This window comes from Sorex fumeus, unplaced genomic scaffold (assembly GCF_029834395.1).
Source record: "Sorex fumeus unplaced genomic scaffold, SorFum_2.1 ptg000003l, whole genome shotgun sequence".
NCBI lineage: Eukaryota > Metazoa > Chordata > Mammalia > Eulipotyphla > Soricidae > Sorex > Sorex fumeus.
The window spans coordinates 15,263,541-15,289,324 of NW_026606060.1; positions in this window are offsets into that span (position 1 = coordinate 15,263,541).

The window sequence follows — 25,784 nt, forward strand, 5'->3', positions numbered from 1 at the left end:
ATAGTGTTGGTTTTTGTTTGTTTCTTTCTTTGATTTTGGGCAGAACTTATAATGCTCTAGGTTACTCCTGGATATATGCTCAGTGATTACTGTTAGCAGTTCTATAGAGACCATATATGATTCCAACAGATTTAACCCAGCTTGGATGCTTGCAAAATAAACTCCGTACCTGCTATTCTATTACTCTGGACCCTGGATATTATGTTTTGAACATTAAAAAGATACTACCCTCCACCTACAGTCCCAATGAATGAAATTAATTTAAATTAATACATTTAATTATCAGCTCAAGACCTCTGGGCCCCAGCCAAGGCCATGCTGGGACCACTCTCCACACACTTGGATGAGCCTCACGCATAAAAGAACTGGCAGAGGAACCCAGGTGTGTGGGACCCGGGGCTGAGATCTCCAAGCCTGCACGGTTTGGGACTGGACCTGCCAGTAGCTAGACAGTTACACCCACCAACTGCCGTGTAACCCTAACAACGGCCAGGATCCAGAGATTATCACACTCAGCTGACATCTTATCATCTCATTCCTACTTTGGACAAACAGGCAGGCTACCGAATGTAACCTGCCCACATGGCAGAGTCTGGCAAACTCCCCGTGGTATACCCAATATGCCAAATACCAGTAACAGTGATCGGTCTCATTCTCCTAACCCTGAAAGAGCCTTGAATATGGCACTTTAAAAAAAAAATCTCAAGGCTAGGACGAAGGAGACGTTACTGGGGCCTGCTCGAGGCAATCGACGAACAACAGGATGGTCGTGATCGTGATTTAATTATCACTTGATCACCTGATCACTTCACATCCCATTAATCATCGATTTGCTGAAGCAGGAGCCAGTAACGTCTCCATTTATCCCTGTTGCCTGATAGTATAGCTCAATGGCGCCTGCTTGTTCTAGGAAAATGAAGAGCCTCAAACCAATCGTTCAGAGTCTTGACTAAGAAGTCTGACCATCTCATAGGTGAGTGGCCACGCAATCTTTTGACATTCCGTGGAATCCAGTCGGTAAGGGCTCTAGTCCAGGGTTGTCTCCAGCCCATCTGATTTTCAACACCTTAACAAATGAGACCACGACCCTGATTCTTGACCATTAACAGAGGTCAGAACTCCGGATTCTTTCTCTCATTTGAGTGAAGCGTGATAGTCCAAGCATACTCTTTCAATTCCTCTTGGGAGACCTGAATAACGTTCTCATCCTGTTTTTATAGGGCCCAGGTCTCTGAGGCGTATGTTAATGCAGGAAGAACAGTGGAATTGAAGAGATGTGCCCAGAGCTGGAGGTTCTTTTTCCTCTTAGCTATTTATTCGACGTTCTTGAAGGAGTTCCAAGACAATCTCTTCCTTTTGCGCAACTCAGGTGCCAGGTCATTCGTCATGTTGACTTCTCAACCTAGGTACACATAAATGTTGCATTTAGAGATGATCATCCTGGTTAGAGTGAATGGAACATCAGAAACGAGACCATTTGTCAAAACCATTGTCTTTGTCAGATTCAGCTATAGTCCAACCATTCCACACTCACGGCCGAAGTTGGCTAGCATTTGTGCTGCTATCCTGATGTTTGGTGTTATAAGAAAGATATCATCAGCGAAGCAGAGGTCGTGTAGTTGCCGACCATCTATCTTCACTCCCATTCCTTCCCATTCCAGTCATCGCATGACATTCTTGAGGGTGGCACTGAAGAGTTTCGGTGAAATAGTATCACTCTGCCAAACCCCTTTCTTGACATCATTGATCACCTCCCTGTAGAATGGTGAGATCCTGGTAGTGAATCCATAATACAGCTCATGGAGGATCCTGATGTATTGACTTTGAATGCCCTGTTTGGCTAGGGTTTCGATGACTGCTTCCATCTCAACAGAATCAAAGGCCATATTTAAATCAATGAATGTTAGACAGAGCAGCATCTTGAACTCCCGAGAAACCTCAATGAGCTTGGTTATCATGTGGATATGGTCGATCTAGCTGAACCCTTTGTGGAAAACGGCTTGCTCTCATGGTTGTCCTTTATCTAGTGTTCTGCCAATCCTATTCAGGATGACTTAAGTGAACAGTTTGTAGATGACAGACGACAGGCAGATCAGGCAATAGTTGCTAATGTCGTCGATGTCACCCTTCTTCAACAGTAGTACAGTCCTGCTGGTTTTCCATTGGGAAGGAACTTTGCATTCAGACAGGTAGCATGTTAAATGTCAAGTCAGTGTATTGATGAATACCGACAGCAAATTCTTCAGGTGTTCAGGTCTAATCTTGACTGGGCCAGGTGATGTTTGCTTTTTTACCTACAAAATGGTGTGTTGGATTTTGGAAGGGAGAACGTTGGGAATGACATATCCATCCTGTGGAATTTGGTGTGTGGGCAGGTGGATGTGACTATCGAAGAAATCTGAGTAGAAGTCATGGATAATCTTCTCCATTGCCCTTTTGGAAGATGTGAGAGATCCATCAGGATGTCAGAGAGCAGTCATCCTGATTTTGTAGTTAGCAAAGGACAGGCGGACAATGTGAATGCTTTTCCCAGCTTCTGCCGCATCTGGCAGCACTGCTGCTCTTCTCTCTTTGAGGTCTTCCTTATAGCTTCTCTGCACTGCTTTGTGAGCTCGGAGGTTCGCTTGTGGTTGCCCGAGGCTTGCGCCAAGCCATGTTGGCGAATAAGCTCAAGTTCAATTCCCAGCATCAATTATTTATAAAATTATTAATATAAAACTAGGATGACAGAAATTTCTTTTTTATACTACAATATTAGTGAAATAATTTTATTTTTTCCTGCAGATACAATTCATTTTTTTTCAGTTTTTAATGAAACACAGTGAGACACGATTACAGACTTACACACTTTCATGATTACATTTCAGTCTTACAATGGTTGAGTACTCATACCTCCACCAGTGCCCGTTCTCCACCACCAATGATCCCAGTATCACTCCTTCCACCCCCCTTCTCCCTCCCCGCCTCTTTGGTAGGCACATTACATTTTAATCTCTCTCTCTCTCTCTCTCTCTCTCTCTCTCTCTCTCTCTTTGGGTGTTATGGCAGAAATTTCTTTAAGTGATCAGATATGACACAGTGAATCATGGTGATTTATCCATATAAAATTAACAATTAAATAATTATTTTCTTTTGGAAACAGAATTGAAATTTTTTTTATAAAAATCATTCTAGACTTCATTTACTGTAATATTTAAAGGTATCTATACAATATAATGGGTCTTATTTGATTATATTTTGCATAATGATAGTGTTACAAATTATAGAGATGTAACACTGATTATGAATTAGATACAATATTTTCAATGTTCAAATGGTTTCAGTTTATTTTTATAATAGATATTTGAGAAAACAGTGCATGTATTTTATCTAGGAGATTCAACTAGAAATACATAGTTGCTATTTACTGTGATGATAATGTTGCTAAGAAGTCCTTGAGATCTTTCCTTGGATTTTTCCTCTCCATTCTTCTGAACTAGTCACTTCAAATTGATTCTTTGAAATTTTCGAAATAATGGTGAAACTAATGATCCAAAAGAGCTCCAAAGCTCTTCGTAAGATGGGTAATGAAAAGAACATTTGTAGAGAAGAATAGGAGGAGGAAAATAGATTCTGAGAATAAGAGTTGGAATAGAAATTACTACTCAAATGTGAATGGTGGCCAGTTATACCAGAATATTTTTTAAATATTTTTGAGGGCTGGAGTGATAGTTCAATGGGTAGGGTTTTTGCCCTGCATGCAGCTGACTTGGTTTCCATTCCCAGTATCCCATATGGTCCCCCAAGCACCACTAGAAGTATTCCTGAGTGCATGAGCCAGAAGTGACCCGTGAGCCTCGCTGGGTGTGACACAAAAAGAAAATAAATAAATAAATAAGTAAATAAAATATTTTTGAAAAAGTAGGTTATAAATATTAAAATAGAATTTATGTACCCCCCATGAGAGACCGTTATGTGGAAAGTTAAATATTTCATACATTTTCCTTTGTAGCCCCATTTCAAATTAAAATTGCTTCTCAAATCGATTAAAATTCTAAACAAACAAAAATAGCATAAACTAGATAAGCCTTTATGTTTATTTGCTAACTTTAGTGTAAAAATTATCAAAAACTGAATGGAACAGGATTAAATTAAAATAAAAACTACCTAATCTTTAAAGAAAGAACTTTAATATCATTGACCTATGATTTTTAGTTGTATTCATGTACTTATTTGTTTTTTTCAGTGTCACACTTGGTGGTCCTCAGGGTTTTCTCCTGACTCTGTGTCCAGGGATCACTCTTTACAGTATTCACTGAAAAGCGGGTGTGTAATGTGCAGTTCAGCGATCTATCCCTGTCCCAGTATCTTATCCATGTATTATTTCCTTGGCAGTGTATACTTGAATTTAGGTGCAAATGCATGCGTGTGAATTCAAGATAAACCTAAACTTACATTTTTTAAATACCTTACCTTAACACAAACGTGCATGAGAGAATGATAAACTTTTTGTAGTTTCTTTAATATTTAAATATTCATTCATGTTTCAACTATGTAATGATGGAAAAAATGTAACCTGAAATTTAGTGCCTTAAGCAACAATGTCATCCATCATCATAATCCCATGTGTATTCCCTTCTTCTGTAGTTTTCCTTATATTCATAAAGCAAGTCTAAATATTTACTGAAAAGTGGTCTTCAACTCTAAAATGGCTTCTCTTTGCTCAACATATCACTCTGTGTTGCCTCTTACTATTCAGTAATCCTCTTTTCCTCTTTAAAAACTGTGTCAGCCTCCAGAAAAGTAGAGAAAAATTTAGACAGCAAACTGCAGTGTATAGTACTATCCTAAACCTCTTTCTCATTGCCATGTTTATGTCCCTCTAATAAAATAAACCACCTGGCTAATTCAAGAATTAAAGTATAAGATAATTGTGTAAGTACCTGAGTACTGAAAACTTTGTTTATAAGGGCTACTAATTTAATAGTCTTTCATAACTAGAATTTCAAAGTAAGCATAGAATTGCAACAAATTGAATTTAAATTATCATGCCTTAGGTGATAGAGAGGGTACCTGAGAAATAGAGGTTAGGCAATAATCTGTCATTTTTTTAAACAAAGAACATTGGTTTCTAGTAATTATCTTCTGGAGCCCAATTACCACTTTATTGCACCAAATCAATAGTTTTAGCTAGGTTTTGTTCCCTAATGTATTAACAACTGAATTCTGCAAAACTAATTGGCTTTCTGTGTATAAATATTCTGTGCTAGTCAGATTTTTTTCAGACTCCAAAGTACTGCCTCTCTTTTTGCCTGTTTATCTTGCTTAACACAATAGACATGCACATGAGTGTACACCCAGATGTTTGCACACATATAATTATAATTTTATAGCAGCATAAAGGATCACAATATTTATCTAATATTTTATAGATCTGCTTTCTGGATTTTATTTTCCTATATTCCATCATATTTAAAATCATGGCATTACAGAATATTTGAATGACTTTTATATATTGACAATGTACCAGGCATTGGGTTATACAGACTAAAACATCACAATTTTATTTATATAGTATATTATACCATATATATATATACAAGGTATATAAATATGGTATATATATATATAAGGTATAATATAAGGTATAATATAAGGTATAATATACTATATATAAGGTATAATATACTATATTATATATATATTATATATATAATATATATATCACTGGAGCGATAGCACAGCGGTAGGGCGTTTGCCTTACAAGCGGCCAACATGGCCGACCCAAGTTCGATTCCTCCGCCCCTCTTGGAGAGCCCGGCAAGCTACCGAGAGTATTCGATATGCCAGACACAGTAACAACAAAGTCTCCAATGAAGACGTTACTGGGCCTGCTCGAGCAAATCGACGATCAACGGGAGGGCCTTGTTCTTGTTGTTCACAATTATACCTTAGACATTTACAGAAGAATGTTATGATGTTTTTTTTTAATTAGTGAGACACCATGAGGTACAGTTGTAGAGTTACAAATTTTGTGCTTGGGTTTCAATTATACAATGATCCATCCCTTCACCAGTGCCCATTTCCCACCACCACGTATCCCAGTGTCCATACCATCCCCCCATCTCACCCTGCCTCTGTGGCAGGGCGTTCCCCTCTCTTCTCTCTCTCCTTTTGGGTGTTGTGGTTTGCAAAAGAGGCATTGAGTGGCAATCATGTTTTTGAAGCCAAACATATTATGCTCATTTCAGGTGAAATATTACATACATATTATGTATGGTGAGGCTCAAAAGAGGAAGTTAATATGCACAGTTATAAAAATAAAAAAGGATTGAGTTCAAATTAGAATTTTAATTGTGTGAGTAGAATTTCAGGGCCTCAGTACGGTAGAATAAATGGGAGCTGAAAATTAGTATGGTTCAGTGAAAAAGCAGATCCCAAACATCATAGTTATTATTAAATACTAAAAGCCTTTAAGAGTTTTCTCTCATAAGACCATCTGATAGGATAGAATATTAATACACTATACTAATTATAAAGTTAAGAAATAAGATGTGATCACCTGAAACCCAATTTTAGGTATTTATTTATTAAATGATTTATTAAAAATTACTTTTAGGAATTGAAATATATTAAAACAAACTAAACACATTCTTATAATTTGCATAACATTGAAACATAATATCGAATATATATCTTAAAGAATTACAGCACTGAGTGCTGATGCAGTCAGAGAAGAGTTGAAAAGGTGACATTTGAACTTGACCTTAATCCATTATTCTCACTTGTAGCCTGTTTCCTTATTCTCCAAGCAAGCAGAGTTCACATCCATTTTTGTTAGAACGAACATGAAGTTCGTTATCAATCACAACTCAAACATGAAGTTCTGACCCTTTAACCACATTGATTTGATATCTCATTGATCCTCTGTGCTTTATGTCAGTTCATTCTCCTCCCTTCCTTCCTCCCTCTCTATTTTACAAGTGCCTGCACTCTACTCTTGGCAGCTTATATGCTTAGAATCTTTGTTCTGAAAAGCACCAGGTTCTTTAGGATAAGGACTTACATTGGAGAAAATGTGCTCTCCAAAAATATAAGTGCTACTACTCTAAGTACCTGAAGTGGAAGAACAATCGTGAAATTTAATAAAGAAGAAATGAAATGTTCAATTGGAGACCAAAATTGCTTTACAGCAGTACAATAAAATAAAACACAAGCCAGTTGCCCTCAGCATTAGACTATTATTCACACACAGAAAAATAGGAAGTAGCCCTTGGGGTTGCTTGACCAGAAATATATGAGTGATGAGAGTTTTATTTCTTTTCTTATAACCTATAAGGAACCTGGGGGGGGGGGGGGGTAGAGAGGCTTACATTCATAAAATGCTAAGAAATAATTTTGTCCTATTTGCCTGTCAAATTTTTTATATATTATTTTGATAAACTAGTACAAGAAAGAGCAAAATATAAATCCTCATTACTCTTTAGATAATACTGCCCAGGAGGCCTGGAAATTTGCATTCTTCTTTAGAAACTGTATAATATGTTTAACATCAGTATTGAGTTTAGACTGATTCTGGGCCCCTGGAAAAACCAACATGTGACTAAATTGAGTCTTCCAGTTCAAAATTCAGACTTTTAAATAGTTGTTCTTGGTTTTGGGAGCATCTGGTAATGCCTAGGAGCTACTTCTAGCATTTTACTTGGGATTTGCTTCTGGTGGTCTCAAACCTCTAAAGTAGAATTTTTCTTTTCTTTTTTTTTTTTAATTAGGCCAGGATCAAGTTCAGAATGACACACATGCACAGAAAGAACTCTAACATTGAGCTGCATCTCTAATCTCTCCTTATATTTTGATTTGCATTTAATTTGAAACTTTGTTTTCTTTCAGTATCCAACTCATGCTGTCTTAACAGTGTCAGTTAGTTGCAGAACATCTGTGCCCTTCTATGCTTCAGCTCTTTCTAAAGATGAATTTCACTGCCTTCCAAACATCAGCGTGTGAACCCAGGATTATATATTTGCAATTTTTACGCATTTTATTTTCATAAAGTAGTTCACAATAGATCATTACGGATAATATTCAAACACCCACCCCACCAGTGAGCATCTTCCCACCACATTAAGAGGGAAGTGTGTGAAGGTTGCTCTATTTTATTCTGGAGTGATTTAAGCCTGTATATAAGAGAATAAAGGTAAAAAAGGTAAAGGCCCTCCCGTTGATCATCGATTTGCTCGAGCGGGCCCAGTAACGTCTCCATTGGAGACTTTGTTGTTACTGAGTCTGGCATATCGAATACTCTCGGTAGCTTGCCGGGCTCTCCGAGAGGGGCGGAAGAATCAAACTCGGGTCAGCCATGTTGGCCGCTTGTAAGGCGAACGCCCTACCCGCTGTGCTATCGCTCCAGCCCATATTACTGGAGCTCCAGCTCCAGTAATATAAGAGAATACAAGCAAATATTAAATAAATATGTTAAAAAATCAAATGTGTGCTACTTTAGGTACATCAGTGGGCTAGAGTCTAAGAGGAAATATTGTGTCACTCTCTTCTGGGAGCTTTATTTTACAGTCTCTGGATCTTGGATCTTGGCTGTTGATGATATTATATGGTGTGTGTGAGGGCGGGAAGTTTGTGAGTGTGACTGCCAAGCTGCTGGAAAACTGGAGAGCTGGATGGAGGAGGCTCATTCCCAATCTGAGCAGACTTGGAGATCTCAGCCACAGGTCCCGCATACCTGGGTTCCTCTGCCGGTTCCCTGGTGGGTCAGGCTCTTCTGAGCATGTAGAGAGTGGCCTTTAACTTGGCTGCAGCTGGGTTCTAAAGATTTTTGGCTGCTGGGGCTCTGCTTGCTCTCAACTCGCTCCCCTCCACAGTGCCCTGGTGAAGACATCTTGGTGCGGTGTGACCCCAAGATTTACATATAGACTTATATAATCTTTAAATTGCAATTTCTGAATATCTTTTTTGTTAAGCAATTCAGAATTAATAAGTGCAATTAATTGCAGGAAAACAACTACCTTATTGTTCTCTGAGTGGAAAATGCATCTGTATCTACTGATTATACGAGTTTGCCAAGATCATTCACATATAATCAGGGAGATCAAACTATTGCTTATTGTTCTTGGCACCATTAGAATCCCTGCCCTTAGTACTGAATCTTTATTGCACAATGTACTGAACTCAGAACATTTGCTCTTCTTCCTCTAAATAGAAGAAAAGAAACATTAGCAATAATATAATGCAAATATATGATAAATATACAAAATGATAATAATTAAAAATTATCAAAAGATAAAGTAAAGGAGCTAAAAGGTAGTAAAATGTCATAGAAAAGAAGTTAGGAAATACATTCATTTCAAATATTTCACCTATAAATGCAAATCTGGATACTAGAACCTAGAATGATAATTGTATTTATCTCATTGGACAATTTCAATTTATCAAAAAAATGAACAAAAAGGTGAAAAGCAAAGAGACAATAGAAAATTAAGGACCCTGGAACTTAGGCAATTGCTTTTCAATTAATAAATGAGTGAACAAAAAATAAAATATCAAATCTAGTATTCTCTACTCCTTTATTGTTTTGATGAAAGAAATTTCTAAGAAAAGATGAGATAAGACGGGGATAAAAGGATGTCCACTCAAAAGAAAGGGTGAATACTCTCTAACATGGCATTTATCTTTAAAAAGTCACTCTTTTTAATTGGTCCACTCACTAAAGCATTTTCACTAGCATTTTGACAAAGAAATATTATGTTTGATTGACAATTAATGGCTTCTTTAATTAAAGCAAAGGCAGAAATTATTTCAAAAGTTTTTTTTGCATTTTAAAAATATCTATTTAAGTGTTGAATCAATCATAAGTAAATAGATGTAAATGCTGAAATTTCAATATATATTAATTCACATAACAGCAGAGTTTGAATTTCTAAGAATATTATTCAAAATATAAAGAATTGAATCTCTAGTTTTAGGAAGTGTACAGATAAAAATGATACAGATAAAATGATCCAAATTTCATCTCTTTAGCATTTGAGTAGACATAGGATAGGAAAAAATCTCTACTTTTACCCATTAAGCTGCAATTTATCCATTATTTTTGTTACAAATGAAAGAAGAACATACCCTGTAAATGTACACTGATAAATATATCATTATTTGGACCTGGACTCTGGAGTAATATATAGAGACATCATGTCCTGGAAGGCGAGCATCCAGTTGTCTACAGATGGCAAGTTGTGCATTCTCCAAGCCTTGCTGAGGTAAAGAATTCCAATACTATATTGAATAGTAGTGGTAAGAGTAGAAATCCTTGTCTGGTACCTGATCTTAGAGATAAGCCTTCAGTTAGCTATGGGTTCATGGTAAGCAACTTTAACAATGTTGAGGCAAATTCTGTTTATCCCCCTTTCATTGAAAATTTCTAGCAGGAAAGAAACCAAATAATCACTATTTGTTAATCACATGACACCACGAAAACTTTGAAGATTTTTAAAAAGTACTTAAAAACAATAAACTTGTACAGTATTTTGGCAGGCAGAAAAGTTGACAGTATTTTCACATGAAAAGAAAGAGACAATATTTTTTTAAATCCCATTAAAACTTGTGCCTTAAATATTAGGTACCGGAATGGGAATCAAGTAAAAATGTTTTGAAAATCAAAAAATATGTTAATTGTATCACTTGTATCACTTGTCATCCCATTGATCATCAGTTTGCTCAAGCGGGCACCAGTAATGTCTCCATCTATCCATGTTGCTTGCTAGCCTAGCTCAATGGCATCTGCTCACTCCAGGAACATGAAGAACCTCAAACTGTTTGCTCAGGGTTTTGATGAAGAAGTCTGACCATCTCGTAGTTGGGGTCCACGTGTCCTTTTGACGTCCCATTGTATCCAATTGGTAACAGATCGAGTCCAACAGTCATCTCTAAATCGTATGTGTATGGTCAATCTGAACTTTGACATTTTGGCAAACGAGGCAACGTCCCTGATCCTTGCTCATTGAAGGATGTTGGAATACCGAATTGCTTCTGTCACTTGAGTGAAGCGTGATATTTCAAGCATAGTTCTTTTGATTCCTCTTTGGGTGATATGAATAGTGTTCTCATCCTGTAAGAGCAATTAGAGGCCACCTAAAGTCTCCATCCCTCTTGGAGAGTCTGGCAAGCTACCAAGTGTATACACCCACAGAGAAGAGCCTGGCAAGCTACCCGTGTCATATTTAATATGCCAAAAAAACAGTAAAAACAATTGGTCTAATTCCCATTAACATGAAAGAGCCCCCAATGCAGCAGCATTAAGAGAGATTAGCAAGGAGAGATTGATAAAATCTCAAGGCTGAACTAGGCTGCCAAAATGAAGGATTAAAATGACTGTCTTACTTTCAACACATGTATGCTGGCATGAGAAGCATCCATCGAGGATCTGATCGTGCAAGCACAGAAGATCAAGAATGACATCATTGATCTGACCAAGATGAGAAGGCATTGATCACATCACGCCATTTTCGACACTGGAGTAGAATTGTTCCTCGGAACATGTGACAATAGAGGAGTCAGAGGTGTCTCACGGAGGGTAGTTTCTATCGTCGTCGTCTACACACCAACATCCAACTATGATGAAAGAGAAATTGAAAAATTCTACGTGGAGCTGGAGAAGTTCTATAAAGAAGACCACACCTTCTACAAGATCACTGTTGGTGATTTTAATGCAAAGAAAAGGACCAATAATGTCTCCCAAAGAACTCCACATCAGGACCAATGGCCTAGCATAGAACAAACAGTGTGAGAGACTGTCTGAGTTCATCATGTCGACCAAGACTATTCATGGCAACCAATAGTTTGAGAATGCTGAATCTAAACATTGGATGTAGGAGTTTCCCGATGGACAGTTCCACAACAAAATTGACCACATCATATTCAATAGTCGGTTTTGCCTAACCAATGTCATCATTGTCAAAAAATTCCAAACTGAACAGGACCACTGTCTCTTTTGTGCAAAATTCTACTTCACAGAGCAGGGAGAAAGAGAAAGTTTAAGAAGAGAACAACCAGAATGACCACCAACTGGGAGTTCTTTGGCACTACTGCAGCAACATGGGAAGATGGCATGGTTGACAACATCGACGAGGAATATGATGGACTGGTTCAGCATCTCCATGATTGTGCAAGGAATGCCGAAAGTGGGCAAGCCAAAACATAGATGCCTGTCTTCTGAAACTCTCGAGCTCATTTCCCAATGTGGTTTGGTGCAAGCCTCAGGAAATCACAAGCTAACATCCTAGCTTGCTAAGCTGTACAGAGAAGCAATAATGGAAGACTTCAAAGAGAAAAGAACAGCAAGGTTGGCCAATGGGGCAGCAGCCGGGAAAAGTATTACCAATTCTCACCTGTCCTTCACCAACTACAAGACCGAGATGACTGCCTTCCGAAGTCCTGATGGATATATCACATCTTCCAGAAGGGCAATGGAGAAGATTATCCACAACTTCTACTTGGATCTCTTCATTAGCCACATCCACCTGCCCACATACCAAATTTTGTAGGATGGATTTGTTGTTCCCAGTGTTCTACCTTCCAAAATCCAAAACAGCATTTTGTCGGTAAAGCCATCATGCCCCAAAGTAGAGAGAGAGTATGGGCAATATTTTCTGTATGGAGGCAGGGGGAGGGTGGGGAAGGGGGCATACTAGGGAGATTGGTGGTGGGGAATGTGCACTGGTGGAGGGATAAGTGTTTGATCATTGTGTGATAGTAACCCAGAAATGAAAGCTTATAACTTTCTTATGGGAATTCAGTAATTTTTTTTTAAAAAGAAGGGTACAGCACCGGGTCCAGACAAGGTTGGACCCGAACACCTGAAGAATCTGTCACAAGTACTCATCAATACACTGGCTCGACTCTTCACATGCTACTTGTCTGAATGCAAGGTTTCATCCCAATGGAAAACCAGCAGGACCATTCTGTTGTATAAGAAGGGAGACATCCACAACATCGGCAACTATCGCCCAATCTGCCTGCTGTCTGTTGTCTATAAGTTGCTCACTTGAGTCATCCTGAATAGAATAGTCAGAACACTAGACAAAGGACAACCATGCGAGAAGCCATGCTCCAAAAAGTATTCAGCACAATCAACCATGTCCACATGGTGAACAAGCTCATTGAGGTTTCCTGAGAAATCAAGATTCCTCTCTGTCTAACTTTTATTGAATTAAAGAAGGTCTTTTATTCTGTGGAGACTGAACTGGTCACTGAAGCCCTAGCCAAACAAGGCATTCAAACTCAGTACATCAGGATCCTCTGAAAGCTGTGTTATGAATTCACCACCAGGATCTCACCATTCTACAAGGAAGTGATCATCAATGTAAAGAGAGGGGTTTGGCAGGGTGATAGCACTTCACCAAAACTCTTCAGTGTCACTCTCGAGAACATCATGTGATGACTAGAATGGGAAGAATTGAAAGTGAAGATAGGTGGTCGACAAGTACTCTACCACTGTTTTGCTGATGACATTGTTCTAATAACACCAAACATTAACCAAATGTCACAAATGCGGGACAACTTCGACTGTGAGTGTGGAAAGGTTGGACTGCAGCTGAATTTCACCAAGACAATGTTCATGAAAAACGAACTAGTCTCTGATGTTCTATTTGCTCTCAATGGAACAAACATCTCTGAATGCAGCAGCCATGTGTACCTGGGTGGAGAAATCAACATGAATGACTTGGCACCAGAACTGAGCAGGAGGAAGAGAGCAGCGTGGAACACCTTCAAGAGTGTCAAGGAAGTTGTTAAGCAGACGAAGAACCTCCAGCTCTGGGCACATCTTGACTCCACTATTCTTCCTGCACTAACATACGCCTCAGAAACTCGGGCTCTATAAAAAACAGGAGGAAAACGCTATTAGGTTAAGTTAATTATCTTGTCAAATTATTTTAATATCTATTGATATGATCATATGTCTTTCATTTTTTTTGCATTGACATTGTATATTATATTGACTGACTTGCATATATCAAACCATCCTTTCATTCCTGTGTTAAGTTCTGCTCATTCATAAGGTATGCATAGTCTTATTATTATGCATATATTATTAGATTCAGTTTTCTTTCAATTTGTTAAGAATATTTGCATATATATATATATATATATATATATATATATATATATATTGGTCTTGTAGTTGGCCCAAGCACAGGCGGGCATTGCAAATGCTTTTCCCGGCTTTTGCCGCATCTGCCAGCACTGCTGCTCTCTGCACTGCTTTGCAAGCTCTGATGTTCGTTTGTGGTTGCCTGAGGCTAATGCCAAGCCACGTTGGCGAATAAGCTCAAGATTTTTCGAAGACAGGCATTTTTATTGTGGTTATCTCTCTCTTGGTGTTCCTCACACAATCATGGAGGTGCTGAACCAGTTGATTGTACTCCTCATCAATGTTGTTAAGGACAGCATCTTTCCATGTTGCTGCAATAGTGCCAAAGAGCTCCCCGTTGGTGGTCATTCTGGGAATTCTCTAAACATTGCAGCCCTTTTCCCCCACTTTTTGAAGCAGAATTTTTCACGAAGGAGAAGGTGGTCCATCCGATTCCATTTGAAATTTTGGGACACCAGTGACATTGGTCAGGCAAAACTGTTGATTGAATATGGATATGGTCAATTTCTTTGTGGAACCTTCAACCGAGAGACTCCCATGTCTAACATATAGATTCGCCTTCTGGAACTCTGTGTTACCATGGATGGACTTACTTGACATTATGAACTCAGACAGTCTCTCACCCTGTTCGTTCCATTCTAGGCCATTGGTCCCTACGTGGAATTCTTCAGCTGATCTTCTTGGTCCTATCTTGGCATTAAAATCACAGAAAATGATCTTGTAGAAGGTGTGATCTTCTTTATAGAACTTCTCCAGTTCATGTAGAACTTCTCAATTTCTCCTTCATCATAATTGGATGCTGGTGCATAAGCAATGAAGATAGAAACTGCCAGCAGTGAGCCACATCTATTCAAGTGTAATTGTCCAATTTGGGTTGTTGGGCATTGAATGAATCCATGATCATGGTCAAGTTTGTGTTGACAAGGACACTGACACCACCAATGCCTCTTTTGTCACTTGTTTGGTGGAACAGTTCTTCTCTAGTGTCGAAAATGGTGTGATATGATTGATGCCTTCTCATCTCGGTCAGACCAATGATGTGGCACTTGATCTTTCTCGCTTGTACCATCAGATCCTCGGTGGACGCATCTGATGCAAGCAAATGTACATTGAAAGTACAGACCGTCATTTTTGTATTTCTTCTTTTTGGCAGCCTAGTTCGGCCTTGAGATTTTATCAACCTCTCCTTCAACATCCTTCTTAATGCTGCCACATTGGTGACTTTTACAGGATCAGGGGAATGAGACCCTTTGTATTTACTGGTTTTGGCATATCCAATAGGCCATAGATACAAGCCATACTTTACTGTGCGGGCAGGATATTCTCAGTAGCTTGCCAGGCTCTCCAAGACAAATAGAGGCCTATAAGGTGGCCTCTAATTGCCCTTACAGGTGTTCCTATGGTTCAAACCATATTTCAATCCTATCAAATATCATGTGGCAATCCCTGAAAAAGTGTTTTATAATGTGTTGTGTGGACACTTTGTGGCCATGCAGCTCTGAAAGTGTCCTAGTGCATTGCGGCAGCTGAGTGGTGGAGGTAGTGGAGGTAGTGAAGCTCTGAAGGTCAGGTATTTATCTTTTACCGGTAGTGTGGGTCTTCTGTGTGTAATCCCTGGATCACTGGCGGTTGGTGGAAGCTAGGGTACAGTGGGGCTTCTGGTGTTAATCCCTTGGTTGCCAGAGATTGGGGGGAGCAGACAGAAGATCTCTATTGCCTGTTTGTTGAGCCTGGAGTTTAAGGTCTCAGAGTTCTGCTTACCTGGTTCTGTGGGGCTTCACTCATGCGTGAGTCTGGACCCAAGTATCCGGAAAGCGTCCTGGAGCATGACAGTGGCTGGGTACTGGAGGTAGTGGAGTGTCCTTCACCAACTATAAGACCAAGGTGACTTTCCTTCGACGTCCTGATGGATCTATCACATCTTTCAGAAGGGCAATGGAGAAGATTGCCCATGACGTTTACTCTGATACCTTTGATAGTCATGTCCACCTGACCAAATTCTGCAGAATGGATATGTTGTTCCCAATGTACTCCTTTCCGAAATCCGACACGCCATTTCATTGGAAAAGAAGCAAACAGCACCTGGCACAGACAATATCAGACCCAGACACCTGAAGAACCTGCCGTCAGTACTCATCAATACACCAGCTTGGCTCTTCACACACTACCTGTCTGAATTCAAGGTTCCTTCCCAATGGAAAACCAGCAGGACTGAAGTACTGTGCAAGAAGTTAGACATCCACAATATTGACAATATCACCTGATCTGCCTGTTGTCTGTCATCTACAAGTTGTTCACTCGAGTTATCCTAAATAGGATTGGCAGAACACTAGAAGTACAACCATGCGAGCAAGCTGGGTTCTGCAAAGTATTCAGCAGGATCAACCATATCCACATGATAACCAAGCTCATTGAGGTTTCTCAGGAGTTCAAGATGCCACTCTGTCTAACGTTCATTGATTTAAAGAAGGCCTTTGATTCTGTTGAGATGGAAGCGGTCATCAAAGCCCTAGACAAAGAGGTTATTCAAACTCAATACATCAGGATTCTCTGTGATCTGTGCTACTGATTCACTACCAGGATCTCACCATTCTACAAAGAAGTGATCATACATGTCAAGAGAGGGGTTCAGTGGGGTGATAACATTTCACTGAAACTTTTCAGTGCCACCCTCAAGAATGTCATGTAATGACTAGAATGGGAAGGAATGAGAGTGGAGATAGATGGTTGGCAACTATATCACCACTGCTTTGCTGATGACATCATTCTAATAACACCAACCATTAGCCAAGCAGCACAAATGCTGGCCGACTTCAACTGTGAGTGTGGAAAGGTCTGACTACAGCTGAATCTCATGAACACAATGCTTATGAGAAACGATCTCATTCCTGATGCTCCATTTGCTCTCAATGGAACGAACATCTTCAAATGCAACAGTTATGTTTATCTACGTCAAGAAGTCAACATTATGAATGAGCTGGCACTTGAGTTACGCAGGAGGAAGAGAGTTGGATCAACTTCAAGAGGATGAAGAAACTCTGGCTCTGGGCACACGTCTTCAATTCCACTGTTCTTCCTGCATTAACATACACCTCAGAGACCTGGACCCTAAGAAATCAGGATGAGAACGCTATTTGGATCTCACAAAGAGGAATTGAAAGAGCTATGTCTGGAGTATCACGCTTCACTCAAATGAAAGAATCCAGAGTTCTGACCTCCCTCAACGGTCAAGAATCAGGGATGCTGTCTTGTTTGCTAAGGTGTCAAATATCAGATGGGCTAAACATCTAATGATATTTGGAGATACCCCCTTGACTAGAGCTGTTACCAACTGGATTCCACGGGATGCCAAAAGATTGTGTGGCCTCCCACCTACAAGATTGTCAGACTTTTTCATCAAGATCCTGAACAATTGGTTTGAGACTCTTTGTGACCCTAGAACAAGAAGACTCCATTAGGCTATACTAGTACACAACAGGGATAAATGGAGTATTTACTGGAGCCTGCCTGACTGAATAGATGAGTAACGGGATGTCAAGTGATCAAGTGATGTATATATTAATCAGTGATATTGGTCTACACTTTTCGTTTTTAGTGTTGTCAGGTATCAGGATAATGTTAGCCTTATAGAAACTGTTAAGGGGTGTTCGTGTTTCTTTAATTTGTCAAAGAGCCTGAAAATTATTGGAAGCAATCACCTTTTAAGGTTTTGAAAAAATGGCTAAAAAGCCTCTGAATTTTTAGGGCTTCTTTGGTTGTTGTTATTACTGGGTAGGGTGACCACCAACTTCATACCGTTTATAGTTACTAGTCTGTTAGTGTGCTATTTTTCTCAGTACACTCTTGGAAGATTATAAATGTACAAAGATGTATCCTGTCCTTTAGGTTTTGCACTTTAGTGTCATAAAAATTTTCATAGAAATTGCTAATGAGCTGGTAGAGTGATAGCACAGTGGGTAGGGCATTTGCCTTGCATACTGGCCAACCGAGTTTCAATTCCCAGTATGCCGTATGGTTCCCTGAGCACCACCAGGATTAATTACTGAGTGCAGAGCCAGGGATAACCTCTGTATATTGTCAGGTGTCAACCCTCACCCCAAAAAAGAAAATGATCACTAATGATCCTTTGAATTTCTATGATATTTGTTGTTACATCTACCCCTTCATTTCTGATTTATTAGACTTTTTAATTTTTTTTTTATAATCTAGCTAAGAGTTGGGAAATCTTGTTTAATCTTTTAAAGAACTAGCTTTTGGTTTCATTGATCTTTGGAATTGTTTTAAGCTTTTATTTCAATAATTTTTGTTTTAAGTTTTATGATTCCCTGTCTTCTGCTTATTTTGGGTCACCTTTATAGGACATTGATAGCTGATTAAGCTGCACTCATGCGTGATTCATTTTGACCCAGTTTTGTTTCTTAATGAACACTTAAGCTTCTTTCTCTTTGGTCTGCAATAATCAGCCCTACCCAGACTGTATATTTTTCACAGGGGAAATAAGTGCATACAGTATTAGGTACGATGAGTAAAAATATTATGCAGATGCTTACATGAACATTTGGCTCATATCATAGGGTGAGTATGGGTACTAGGAAGCAATGGAAGGTAGTGGGAACAGACGTGAAGGTTGGTCTGCTTGACTCTGGGAGAAACTAATTCGCCACCCCCACACCAGACACTAAGGGACTCTAATCTTGGTGGAGAAAGTTCAGGTCCTCAGAGCCAAGGGAGAATAAAATGAATTTGGTGCAAGAAACTTGGAGTGAGAGTAAAGTGCTTGGATGCAATGTAAAGTGATGGGCATAGAGGGGAGTGAGGGTGATCTGCCTGGCTATTGGGAAGCTCCCTGATGAGATGAAAACTTTAAATATTGGAAGATCACTTAGACTAAAAAAAGAAAATGTTAGTCCGGAATATCAATGCATTTAAACAACTTTAAACAATTATGACCTAAGGTTCCAAACCTAGACAGTTTCTGAGTTGTAAGAAGAGTTTGTGAGCCTGGTTAACCCAGTAGTGCCTGGCACTACTAATTAAAGACTTACCCTCTTTTAGTTTTTTCTTTTTCTTTTTTCTTTTTGAGTCACACTGGGAGATGCACAGGAGTTACTCCTGGCTCATGCACTCAGGAGTTACTCCTGGCGGTACTCTGGGGACCATATGGATGCTGGGAATTGAACCCAGATGACTGCGTGTAAGGCAAACGCCCAACCTCTTTCATTTTTACCTAAATCGAATCCTGTCTGTGTGTAAACCTGATTATTACATACAGTGTTCTTCTCAATATCAAAAAGACGTTTCTATTCAACTCAAGTTGCCAGAAATACATTCACTTTGCAGTATTTGTAGTTTCTGAAAAAAACTAAAATCGAAAAATAAGATATTTCCCAGTACAAAAAAGGTAAAATGCAGATTGCCATGTATGATTATGACAAGAAAGAGCTTTGTAACTCGATTTTTTGAAATGCCTTTGAAATATTATCACAGATTAAGTTTCTAAAGGTTTTCTTACTTAGAAAAAGTTAGAAATTCATTCAGAAAAATAAATAATAAGTGTTGCTTTTATCACTAACTGATAAAAACATAGCAAACATTCATCATCTGAATTTTACTCTTTTAATTTATATCAAATATTTCCAATAAAGAGGCATTTATTGTTCAACCCCCTTTTTTTAAAAAATTCTGAAGGATAATTTACCATTTTATGTACTTGCTATTGTTATAGTACTGTATTTCAAATTAGTTTTACTTGACACTGTATAAATGAGAATGATTTTTAATAAAAGTGTTATATATACAAGTCTTATTTCATAAAATTAGTAAATGAAGAGATGGTAAATTGTATTATAAATTGTGTCTTCAATTTACAAAGGCATCATCTAGGATTCATCATTTAATGCTTTCCTTTACTTTCCTTATTTGCTCACACAAAGATAAATAAGGTACTTCAGTGAAGGCACCAGGTTAAGGTAATTATACCTAAGCTTTATGATATATAATCCATCTACAATGAAGATGAGGCATTTTGAATAGAAATTTTGTCGCTGTAAAATAGTACAAGCAAAAGCATGCAAAGTCTTTCCACAATATAAAATGTAAAATCAATGAACTAATCTTTAACATTTTTGATATTATGTAGCTTAAGAGTTAGTGATAAGAGAAAGATAAAAGTATTTTGAACCACACATGCACAGGCAATGAGAAAATATTTGTGGTGGTGTTGATTTCAGTCCTTGTCTATATAACTAGTTATGAATTTAAAGTATAACTACCTTATTTACTAAAGGTAAAGGCCCTCCCGTTGTTCATCGATTTGCTCGAGCGGGCCCAGTAACGTCTCCATTGGAGACTTTGTTGTTACTGTGTTTGGCATATCGAATCCGTCACGGGGAGCTTGCCAGGCTCTGCTGTGTAGGCGATATACTCTCGGTAGTTTGCCGGGCTCTCCAAGAGGGGCAGAGGAATCGAACTCGGGTCGGCCATGTTGGCTGTGTGCAAGGCAAACGCCCTACCGCTGTGCTATCACTCCAGTCCACCTTATTTACTACGCATTCTATATTTCCTTTACTTCCATCAAGAATTTCAGCCAAATTTAGATCTTTATGTAGTTGGGTTGTCCAAACCATTATTCATAAAGGGTTTGGGCCTTTAGTAGTCCTATTTAATGTTGCAATTTTCCACTGACTTTTATAACAGGTCAATTATAAGAAGTTTTATTCTACATATATAGTTTACTTCTACTGAAGGACATAGTTCAATTTCTCCTTGTCAGTCTGTACTATGTATCACACCCACATAGTAACTCCATTCTTTGATTTTCAATTTAGAGTCCTAAGGAGCACAGCATGGCTCCTAGCACTTTAATCACTTCAGTTGAATCATAGTTTATCTTCTTCTGGAAGCATTCCTGTCTTAAGACTTTTAGGCTCAGAACAATGCAAAAGTCATAGTGATACCACTCACAGTGCTTGGTTTCTGATTGAACCCTGATTGGCTGATGTAAGGCAAATGCCTTATCTGCTTTACTATTGCCCCCAGCCAAAATGCCCACATTATTATCCATCCCATCCTTAATTCCAGACATTGGAATCTTGGGGAATGATAATGTGTGTGTATGCGTGGATGTATGTGATATTTATATTTTATGTGATATTATCATGTATGATATTATACATAAAAGTCTGTATTGTTGTACTTTTATGTATAAAAGTGTAATAATATTTGTAAAAGTTTATAATTATATATGTATGATTTTACACATATAATTATACTTTTCTATGTATATGTATATTATATGTCTACCTATATAATTATACATATATTATATATATATTATTTATTCACATATATAATTATATATGGCACACATTTTGAGAGAGAGAGAGAGAGAGAAACTCACAGCAAATACAGCTTCCTGGAAACTTTGACTCAGTAATAAAAGACCTTTAAACATAGTTTTACTGCAACTCAGTTTTCAAAAGAAATTTCCATCATTCTGTCTAGGGAACTATTCAAGATTACAGTCAACTAAGGTCATGAGATGGGGTCTGTTGCTACCCTGCGTTTGTTCTGAAATGCATTTCTTGATCATGGAAGAAATCCATTTGTGTGTGAGAGTATGCAATTCTACTTGAAGAGAAAGAAGATCTGTTTTCAGAATAAAAATCTATTCATGTCTTGGAGTGTTTTTGTTTGGATCTCTTTTAGCTGGCACCCTTCGGGCTCCTTGAACCTGAATGGCTTCATTGTGGAGCTCTGGGAATTTTTCAGCAATGATTTGTTTGACGGTGTTTTTTTCATTGGGATTGTTTCCGTGAGCTTCAGGTAGTTCCATGATTCTAATGTTGTTCCTCTTGGAATCATCTGCTAGAACTCTGATTCTCTGTAGAGCTATTTTGAGATCCCTTGCCACTGTTTGTTGTTGCGTGTTGGCTTGGTGCAGCTGATCTTCCAGCTCACTGATTCTCTCTTCAGCTGCGGTCATTCTATTCTTAAGAGAAGAGACTGAGTTTCTGATTTCATCTATGGAATCTTTTAATCATGACATTTCTGCTCTCATTTCTTCGTGTAATTTGTCGATTTTTTCTGTGGTGTTACTGGCTGTCTGTCTGACTGTTTCATTGAGTTGATTGAACATCTTCATGACTTTCCATCTGAATTCTATGTCAGAGAGATCTCTTAGGTGAACGGTATCGACAGAATCTTCTAGATTTTTTTTGTTGTCCTCCCTTGTGGTGGGGATTTTCTTTGTTTCTTCATATTGCTGAGTAGGTTGGAGACTAGATTCCTTGGGGACTAGGTTCTTTAGTATGGGTAAACAACCTGCGGCTGCATAAGTGGCCGCCTGCCGAAAATTAGGCCACACCCACTTCTGAAGCAACGCCCACTTGTGAAGACTCCACGCCTCTACGGAAACCTGGGTTTGGGCTGAGATGGGTGCCGCGTGAGGAGTGGAGAGGGGAGGGCAGACGCTCAAAATTGCTTTTCTCCAGGCATCTCGGGAGACACCTAGGGTCTTGCAGGGAGGGAGAGATGGAGGTCCCAGGGTTGCGAACCGGCGGCTGAACTGACCTGGGTTTGGGATGAGATGGGCGCCGTGTGAGGAGTGAAGAGGGGAGGGCAGACGCTCAAAACTGCTTTTCTCCAGGTGTCTCGGGAGACACCTAAGATCTTGCAGGGAGAGATGGAGGTCCCAGGGTCACGAACCGCCGGCTGAGCTGACCTGGGTTTGGGATGAGATGGGCGCCACAAAACACGAGAACCTAGAAGAAATGAATAAATTCCTGGATTCCTGTCATCTCCCAAAGCTGAATCAAGAAGATATAGAGTACCTGAATAGACCTATTCAGATCAAGGAAATTGAAACTGTAATCAAAAGTCTTCCCAAAAACAAAAGCCCAGGCCCAGATGGATTTACTAGCGAATTTTTCCAAACATTTAAAGAGGACCTACTGCCAGTTCTTCTCAAGCTTTTCGAGGAAATTGAAAAAACAGAAACTTTCCCAGTTTCTATGAAGCCCATATCTCTCTAATACCAAAAGGAAACAAAGACACCACAAGAAAAGAAAATTACAGGCCGATATCCTGATGAACATGGATGCGAAGATTCTCAACAAAATACTAAAAGGTAAAGGTAAAGGCCCTCCCGTTGATGGTTGATTTGCTTGAGCGGGCCCACTAACGTCTCCATTGGAGACTTTGTTGTTACTGTGTTTGGCATATCGAATACTCTCGGTAGCTTTCCGGGGCTGGAGCTATAGCACAGTGGGTAGGGCGTCTGCCTTGCATGCAGCCAACATGGCCGACCCGAGTTCGATTCCTCTGCCCCCCTCGGAGAGCCCGGCAAGCTACCGAGAGTATTCGATATGCCAGACACAGTAACAACAAAGTCTCCAATGGAGACGTTACTGGGCCCACTCGAGCAAACAAAATACAAGCCAATAGAATTCAACAACTCATCAAAAAGATCATACATCATGACCAAGTGGGATTCATCCCAGGGATGCAAGGATGGTTCAACATCTGGAAATCAATCAACATAATCCATCATATCAACAAAAGAAAAGATAAAAATCATATGATCATATCAATAGATGCAGAGAAAGCATTTGACAAGATCCAGCACCCATTCATGATGAAAACACTTGCCAAAATGGGGATAGAGGGGACTTTCCTCAATATAGTTAAAGCCATCTACCACAAACCTACAGCAAACATCATCCTCAATGGGGGAAAAACTGAGACCCTTCCCCCGAAAGTCAGGGACGAGAAAAGGATGCCCACTCTCTCCTCAACTGTTCAATATAGTACTAGAAGTACTTGCAATAGCGATTAGGCAAGAAAAAGATATTAAGGGCATCAAGATAGGGAAAGAAGAAATTAAGCTCTCACTATTCACAGATGTTATGATACTATACTTAGAAAACCCTAAAACCTCTACCAAGAAACTCCTAGAAACAATAGGCTTGTACAGTAACGTGGTAGACTATAAAATCAATACCCAAAAATCCATGGTTTTCCTATACGCAAATAGTGAAAGAGAGGAAAGTGACATGAAGAAAACAATCCCATTCACAATTGTGCCCCAGAAAAATCAAGTACCTGGGAATCAGCTTAACTAAGGAAGTAAAGGACCTGTACAAAGAAAACTACAAAACGCTACTTCAGGAAATAAAAGAGGACACGAGGAAATGGAAAAAATATCCCCTGTTCATGGATGGGGAGAATCAACATTGTCAAAATGGCAATGCTTCCCAAAGCACTGTAAAAATTCAATGCAATCCCTATAAGGATACCCATGAAATTCTTCAAAGAAATGGAGCAAAGACTCCTGAAATTTATATGGAACAATAAGCCCCCACGAATAGCTAAAGCAATTCTTGGGAAAAAGAAAATGGGAGGAATCAACCTACCTAACTTCAAGCACTACTATAAAGCAGTAATAAATAAAACAGCATGGTACTGGAACAAAGGCAGAGCTGCAGACCAATGGAACAGAGTTGAATATACTGACATCTCCTCCCAAACATATAATCATCTAATCTTCGATAAGGGGGCAAGAAAAGTGAAATGGAGCAGGGAAAGCCTCTTTAATAAATTGTGCTGGCAAAACTGGACAGCTACATGCAAAAAAAGTGGGCTCAGATCTCTGCCTAACACCATGCACAAAAGTAAGATCAAAATGGATTTATGACCTCAACATCAGACTGGAATCCATAATGTTTACTGAAGACAAAGTTGGCAAAACTCTCCATGATATTGAAGCTAATGGTATCTTCAAAGATGTCATGCCACTGGCCGAGCAAGTGAAAACAGAGATAGACAAATGGGACTATCTTAAACTAAGAATCTTCTGCACCTCAAAAGAAACAGTGACCAAAATACAAAGACAGCCTACAGAATAGGAAAGGATATTCACCAAACACACATCTGACAAGGGGTTGATATCAAGGATATACAAGATACTGGTTGAACTCCACGAGAAGAAATCACCCAACCCCATCAAAAAATGGGGCGAGGAAATGAACAGAAACTTTCGTAAAGAAGAAATCTGAATGGCAAAAAGGCACATGAGTAAATGCTCTACATCACTAATCATCAGAGAGATGCAGATCAAAACAACAGTGAGATATCATTTCACACCACAGAGACTGGCCCACATCCACAAGAACAAAAGCAACCGATGCTGGCGTGGATGTGGCGAGAAAGGGACCCTCCTTCACTGCTGGTGGGAACGCTGGCTGGTCCAACCCTTTGGGAAAAGAGTATGGACGATTCTCATAAAACTAGAATTTGGTCTCCCATTTGACCCAGCTATAGCACTCCTGGGAATATATCCCAGAGAGGCAAAAAGGTATAGTCGAAGTGACATCTGCACTTGTTTGTTCATTGCAGCACTCTTTACAATAGCCAGAATCTGGAAAAAACCTGAGTGCCTGAGAACAGATGACTGGTTAAAGAAACTTTGGTACATTTACACAATGGAGTACTATGTAGCTGTTAGAAAAGATGAAGTTATGAAATTTACATAGAAGTGGTACTACATGGAAAGTATCATATTAAGCGAAATGAGTCAGAAAGAGTGGGATGGACACAGAAAGATTGCATTCATCTGGGGAACATGAAGCAACAAAAAGGGAGACTAATGGGCTGG